The 7,975-nt window shown below is 37.2% G+C and overlaps 1 non-coding gene across 1 annotated transcript; it reads left to right on the top strand.

Annotated features, from left to right (window-relative positions):
• The first annotated feature begins 953 nt into the window (after positions 1–953).
• On the top strand, positions 954–1,026 carry TRNAE-CUC (transfer RNA glutamic acid (anticodon CUC)). The gene has a single exon. It is a non-coding gene; the product is annotated as a tRNA-Glu (tRNA).
• Positions 1,027–7,975: the final 6,949 nt, after the last annotated feature.

Genomic DNA, 7,975 nt, shown 5'->3' with positions numbered 1-7,975 from the left:
TCCCAACCCCAACCCCAACCCCAACCCCAACCCCAACCCCAACCCCAACCCCAACCCCAACCCCAACCCCAACCCCTAAACGCGATTAAACTCCCCATTACTAAAGCATATCCCTTGAGATAGTGCCATACGCATACATACATGAATATATTTGGTGATTGCATATATTACTAATATTATTATAATATTAAATGACGGTGATTGGTGATCATTCGAAATGACTCACCAACCCGACCATGTCAACACCAATTACTTTTCATTCGTTTATGGGTGAAGAGTCAGTCAGTTTGACTAGAGCTAGTGGCGATCACCAACAGTGTAGGCATCTCACATATGCCTACGCCAGAAGATTTGCCAAATATCCCACCACTTCCTTTATATTCTCCTGTGGGATAATCGACAGCATGGCAGTTGCTGCTGACAAGCATCTCGCATTTCAATATTTCTTAATTTATCTGAATGACTAGCACATTTTGTATTTGGTTCTATATCTTTGTAAGGACTCAATGCCATTAATGACCCTGCATCATTTTAACTAGCTGTCAATCGGCTCTACCATAAATCTAGGTATCTGCTCGATTTAATCGTCGGTTGTGTTTAACCAATCGGTGCTAGCGTTCGTGATAGCCCTGCTATTGTTCAAGGTCGAGTGCATTTCAATGAAGTACCCAAATTTATATCGATTTGCAAGCTTTATTCTTTCTCTGCCCGCAAAATCCAAGAGATATAAGCTCCTGCGCCAATTTTAAGCCAATGCTTCATCGCTCACATTGTTAACATTCTTTATATGCACCCAATATTTAATTAGTTTTGTCAGTTCACTCTAAACTGATTCAGAATTATAAATGATAATTAACCTGGAAAGAATCACTTCAATCATAAGAGTATTATTACTCATACGATGAATGAGAAATACAAATACTTGAAGAGAAATAAGTTACTGTATATACCTATCCGCATTGGTCTATCTGGTTAGGATACCAGGCTCTCACCCTGGTGGGCCGGGTTCAATCCCCGGGTGCGGAATTTTTTATCTATGCTCATAAACATTCTATTTATTCTTTACTCTTCGCCCAGACTATTTGTTGCACTCTGCCTTATTTGCATTATCGAATCAGCATTTCTATGCTTACATGTGCCTGTCTAAATAGTCAGATATATAAAATGCATATAGTGTATATTGGGGCATGTGTGCAATTTATTATTTTTGAATTATGAATGAAGTAGTGATAAAGGTAATAGGGAACTATTCGTATCAAACCTCGAGGTGCTTGGGCGAAGGAGTCTATGGAAAGGTCTATGAAGGCCAGGAGAGATAATCGAAATAGAAAGTAGCAATAAAAAAGATTGATTTGGCGACCTTCCTTAATGATAAATATCTCGAAAACGCAATATTCTCTGAAATATATCTGCTGAAGAGATTTAACCATCCAAACATTGTCAAATTCAAGGATGTGCTCAGTTCCAAAAATAGTCTGTACATCATTACCGAGTTCTGTCAGGGCGGAGATCTTAAAGAAATGATTAAAAAAAAACGTATGAACGAAGAGTAAGCATTCGAAGTCATCAGGCAGATTCTGAGCGGATTTACTGAGCTGGTGAAGTAGAGAATTATCCATCGGGACTTAAAACCCGCCAACATCCTGATCAATGAGAAAACCTTCAAAATCGGGGATTTCGGCTTTGCGAAGTATGTCGATAACTTTGGGTCTCAAATGCTGAAATCCTGTGTTGGCAGCCCAATCTATATGGCCCCTCAGATCCTTGAACGAACTCAGTATACCACCAAATGCGATATTTGGTCGATCGGCATCATATTATACGAGATGATTCATGGTTATCCCCCTTGGAAAGCAAGAGATTAAGCAGAGCTCCTTAAAGGAATTAAGACCACTCCAATCACTATCATTCTGAGAAAATCGAGCCTTTCCCCCAAGGGCAACGAATTCTTAAAGAGGACTCTTGCCTATAGCGAGGAGTAAAGAATCGGCTGGTCAGAACTGTTCGAAAACTACAGTTCCAAGGGAGAGAAATTCGACAAGCTGATGACCGAGTCCATCGAGCAGAAATCATCATCTGCAAAGACTAAATAAAGAACCAGAGTAATCTCCGCGAATTCAGCTACTCATTTATCAGCCTGGAATAGTACCCAAAAAAGCGGGAGTCCATTGACCCCCATTTCTTCAGGTTCAAATATCCCTCGGGTGACGTCAAACGTCAATAGTTATACATCATCTGGGACAACCACAGCAGACAACACTAAGCGCAGAAACTTGTTTGCGGGGTCACATAATCTGAATGGCTTATATGGCAACGGCAGCAGCAAGGGCGCTCCGATCAATACAATGGAGAAGGGTTCAGTGGATAAAACTGACAGGAAACTGGGCCAATTCGAGAATATACTAATTTGGAGGAAATGCCTCATTAACTATCACTACTATTGCCTAGAGTTATACCTTCTGCAATCTGTCATTACGAATGCCACAGATAAATGCGAACTGCTTTCCAAGCTTCTTCTGACTTTAGCACTTTTTGTCAAAAATAGAAGCACATTCTGCATGTCCATGGTTGCAATCCACACGAAGTACCATTCTGGTTAATTTAGAGGAATCAAACACTCCGAAGAAATCGCCAAGAAAATGCAAGTTTAGCATGAAACCTATGAAATGTTGTATAATGACATCATTTCGAACTTGGAGAAAACCGGAGCGTATAAGACTATTCGGACGGATATGGTTAATACCGTGGGCCATAGTGAGGTTATCAACTAATAGAAAATGTAAAAACTCGAAGGTACTCTATTCTTAAAGTAGTGTTTGTTTTGACGATTGCCAATTAGAATGCGCAGGTTTTGGCTGAGGAAGTTCGGAAAAGATGTAAGAACCTCAGATAAATCAAAGATAGAGATGGAGGGCTTGTAGAAGCTCTCGAGTATATGGTCGACATCATGACAATGTGCCTGAGTAAGGATAAAATCAAAACCCATAAAGAAATCTCAGAAGACCAAAAAGGCGAAGATGAAGATCTGAAATAGTACATCGCCAGGGTTATCCTTAAAGTTGATCGATTGGCCTCAGCATTATGAATACCCAATTTGAGGTAGCTCATTATTATTTATGTGTTTATATCTATTATGAGAGTGTCAGAATAATCAATTTCATAAATTAGAATATCGTACATTCTAGCAATAAGGTCTATCCTGCCGAAAGTACAAAAGAATCAAACATCAATAAAATCCATCTTCATCATTATTTTCGAGTATCTTCTCTAGATCCTCCGGGATTTTATCAAGGTTCACATTCTGCCCCTTATTTCCTGCGTAAAAGGCTTTGTCGTAAATCAATGTCAATATCTTCTCATTCGATAACAGCTCTTCCAAGAGCTTCTCTCTTCCTTGTTGCGTAAACTCATCGTCAGTTCGCTTCCTCCGAGCTCTTTCCCGATCAACCTCGACAATCGATTCCCTCACGTCATCCACGAGCTTCCTGATTATTTTTTAAAGCTCGGACTTATTCCCAACTTCTTTCATGTACAAAACTTTTATTTCTCGAACTTTCTTCTTTTATTTCGAAATCACATTATTTAAATGATGTATGGTATTTTCATATTTTTCATTTATACTTGGTTTGATGATAGAGTTGCTCAGCCGAGAATCGATGAGGTTCGAATTACCGCGCTTTGTATCCTTTTTACCTTGGTTGATTCCTTTGGGCAGTTGCCTTTCGATGCCGCTGCTGTCGAATTTAGCACTTTATCCTAAAATGACCTCTCCATCGCCAATGCTCTCTTTGATATCATTTTCCTCCATTTATTTCGATACTTCATTCAGCAGTTTTTCATATTGTTCGACTTGAGATTTGAGAACAGAATTTTACTTTTTCTTCATGAGCAGCTCCTTCATGAGCAGATCTTTATCCTTGTCCTGGATTTCATACTCGGATTTAAGAGTGCTATACTTCTTCATAAGAGTTTGATTTTACAAGTCAATTTTATGCGCAATATTTTTAATCCACTCCAACTATGACATCATTTGCTTTTACTTTTCTATAAACTCCTGGTCTTTCTCATTTTTATTGATTTTATCCTACTTAAATTTGTCCTTCATCTCGCTCATCTTTTTATGAAAGAACCTTCGAATGTCTGTTTCTTGTTCGATTAGGATCTTTGAAGTTTTGTGTTGAATTGTCCCGATATTGTCGATTATCTCTTTGTGTAGCTCGTTAATGTTGGTCATTCGATTTCGATCGCTGTTGTCCAAAAGCGATTTTGACCTTTGAATAATATGAGAGTTACTTAATTTCATCTTGGAGCTCCTCGATGATTTTCCTGTACTGAATTTATCGTTCGACGAATCTCTGCTTTATTACTGTAATTTCCTATTCTAAGGAGAATACTTTGTCACGCGAGCCTTGGAGCTCTTGAGCCAGTTATTTACACTTTTAGTGATAATCATTGGAAGTCATTTCTGACTTGCTTGTGCTTAACAAATGAGGGTTTGCAGATTTTTGCATGGGCCCTAATTTTTTAGAAATCGGAGATGTTGGACGTTTTGGGCGCAATGCACTGTCACTGTCAAGTATCTTGGACAATTATGGGGTTGTCGAAATCAGTCGATTCGCTATTTCCTGCATTTTTTCAAGTGCTGTTTGATGTTTCTCTGTCATTTCGCAAAAGCGTAACAGAATTTATTATATCGAAATGCAATTAAGATTATCACATATTTCTTTCTATGACTGTTGAGCTTATCGAACTCAATTCATAAACATGTGATTAATTCCATAAATGTGCGATGTATATCATTAATGTGCGATATATCATAAAACCAATCAGATTTCTCCTTGGTTTGCGAGTTCATTTTTCAGAGTGTCCTTCACTTTGTTCTTCTGCTCGAGTAGTTTTCTTTTCGTTTATATCTTTGCTGCCCGATTAATTTAATTTCTCTTAATCCGCCTCAGCTTGTTCTGTTTATTTTTTTAGATCTTCTTTGTGGTCCTCTTGGAGTTTTGGCTTTTCTTCGTCGGTTCGGCTTTCATTTTATCTTGTAGTTACTCTTTTTGTTTGTAGAAATTTACCCTGAAAACACCAAGCAGCGACGATATGAAGTCATTACTTCTATTGTCCTTAATTTGGGCATTCAGCCTCAATCTTTAGTTTGGTAGTTATTGCCCCTCTGCTTTTGGCGCTTCATTCTATTTGTACCTCACATATAATGGACATATTTATCCTTCGTTTTAGTTCGAATGCAATTTGGCTCTTTATTGCAAAGCCTTTTTGGCAACACGCGAATGAGCCTTTGCTTTTTCCGCTAAAAAAGCTCCTCCTCTTTTCAAAGTAATTCTCATTACTTGTGGTTTCTATCTTTTGAAGTTCTTGGATACTGCAGAGATTATTTCGTCAGGGTCTCTTTTGAACATATATAGATATTTGTATACGTGTTTTATACGTACACAAATAATTAATTAATTGTGTTAATAATCTAATATAGATTTACATATAGAATACAAACTCAAACTGAGCAAAAGCAGGTACTCATTAAGCTACTAATTATTGGTAAAAGCTATTGAGTGGGTCCAAATATTCTGGCGAAAACATAGGTACTCGATTGTATCATTAATACTAATTTTATTAGTGGGCAAAGCAGTGGGTATTTAATAGAAGAGAAATTAAAACTCGGAACGGGCTATTTTTGGGGGTTTTCAACAGGAGAGTCTTGAATTTTTATCCTATTGCATTGGGAGATAAGGATTATGTCATTGGGTTGATATTATGAGGAGTTGATTATAAATTGAACAGGGTCCTCCGGAGACACATTGACGGAGAGGTTTATCTGCAGTAATCTGGATTTTCCATAAATTATTCAGTCATTCAAAAGCGCCAATAAAAATAGGCCGACCGTTAGACTCTCTCAGACAGACGAATGGCATGGGCTGGCTCAATCATAGAATCCTCATGAATTCCAAATGACAACAATGCGAGCTGAAAGTTTGGGTGATAAAATAAATTTATATTAGTGTTTGCGATTGATGTAACTGACATTTGCGACTTTGAAACAGTTTGAATGAAAAAGCATACTTTGATCGGAGTTTTATTAGATATATTTAATATTTGATGGGAGAATTTAGCGAGACTTCAGGCTCTGAAACGAACGAACAGGGCGGAATTATAGTCGTAACGAAACGGAAGATTGAACTTTGCCGCTCCTACACGGAAATCGGGTACTGCGCCTACGGGTAATGCTGCTCCTTCGCACATGGAATCGAAGAATTGGTGATGTACCAGCCTATTCTCAAGGAAAAATATTGCAGAAACTATCATACCGATGGGGTTTGTAAGTATGGGGAAAGATGCAATTTCAGGCACGATAAGCAAAAAACGCAACGGAAATACCGGTTCCACAAGGTTTTGAACAACTACCCAGATTTGGTGTTTCGACTTTAAAATCCAACACAAGGCGGGAATGGACTGGAAGGTGGGCCTTTCTTTTTAGTATGATTGTTAAAAATTCCTCATTCTCTCTGATAAATTATGATCTACTCACTAATAAACGGATTATTATTTAAATTTAAATCAAAGATGTTTTTCGATTTTATCAGTCAAAGTTGCAATTGCGCCAACGTCCCAAATATATAAATGCTCGACGCTAATATATCCGTTGCTTTTTATTATTAGCACACTCATATGAGACTGCGATATTGTTTTACGGGCCGTTATAGTATGGCCATATATATAAAGTGATATAACAGTTTTATCCTGTATTTTATCTGCTTTCCCTTATTGTTTTGAATCTGCAGTTTGGCTTCAAAATAATACAGCTTGCATTGCTTCACTAATTAGAAGGAACTATGAAAACCCAAAAAGCAGGAAGCAAATTTCCATACAAAACCATAAAAAATGAATATGAAGATAGACTAATATGCGTAAATAAACAAAGTGAAACATAGCACACCAAAACAATATACATACCCAAGGCATGAAACTCAAAAACAATCACATCAAACACTCATAAAAATCCACAGCGAGTAAAATGTTTGAGGATTAAACTGTATCATGACTACAAATATCTCAGTATATCTGCCAATTTTTTTGTAGATAAATAAACGAGTTGAAATTCGTGATATAGATATAGATATCGGTTATCCTTTTATATATTTATTTGATTATTTCATTCGATTGGCCATTGAACTAAGTTTGTTGGCATATTTTAATCTATTCGATCAGTGTTGCTTATTGAGATTGTTTGTAATTTAATTTGGTGATCAGAGTTACTCGACCTAGGAAGTTCTGAGAAATGAGAAATGAATTGTTTTTGTGTTTAATTGGAATAATATCCAATAAACTGTAGTCGTGTTAATAATTAAATTATCTGTATTATATAGTGAGCACTCGAGTATCAAAGCGAAATACTAATACCACCCCAATTTGAGATGTTAAATTTATTTGTGAGGGCTATCTGTGATTAATTAATCTTTATTTCTGATAGCAAGAAATAAATTACTATTAAACAATCGAACAAACAAATATATAGTGTATTGCATGATAAACAAGCCAGCGTTAATATTATCAATAGTTACGGTCTTTGTAGGTGGGGCTGCTTTGTATTTCTTGAGGAAGACTCGAAGGAACAAACCTATCAAAAAATATGAACAAAAGCTCAAATAGCTCAACCAGCGAGTCATCAGCAAAATCCAGTCTCGTCAAATGACCGAAGGCAGTGTCCCAAATCTTCATAAACTGCACATCAGCTATGAAGAGTCAACCAGCATGTTCGAACTCTTGTTTCGCATCGCAATGTAGAAAATTGGAGCCGGCAACCGATAGATTATGAAAAGTAAAATAATTTGTGATCTATGCATAGAGAGGAGAGGCTATTTATTCTCAAGGCAGTGCATGAATTATGGGAGGTATCTTGAGGCATATCTAGAGATGCTAACAAACTATTTTATTAAATCTCAGCAGAGTGCAAAAAATCTAATGG

This window comes from Brachycentrus maculatus, unplaced genomic scaffold (genome assembly GCF_059751285.1).
Source record: "Brachycentrus maculatus isolate JH-2025_06_01 unplaced genomic scaffold, ASM5975128v1 h1tg002228l, whole genome shotgun sequence".
NCBI lineage: Eukaryota > Metazoa > Arthropoda > Insecta > Trichoptera > Brachycentridae > Brachycentrus > Brachycentrus maculatus.
Note: the sequence above shows the minus strand (reverse complement) of the source record. Positions and strands in the feature narration are given on the sequence as shown.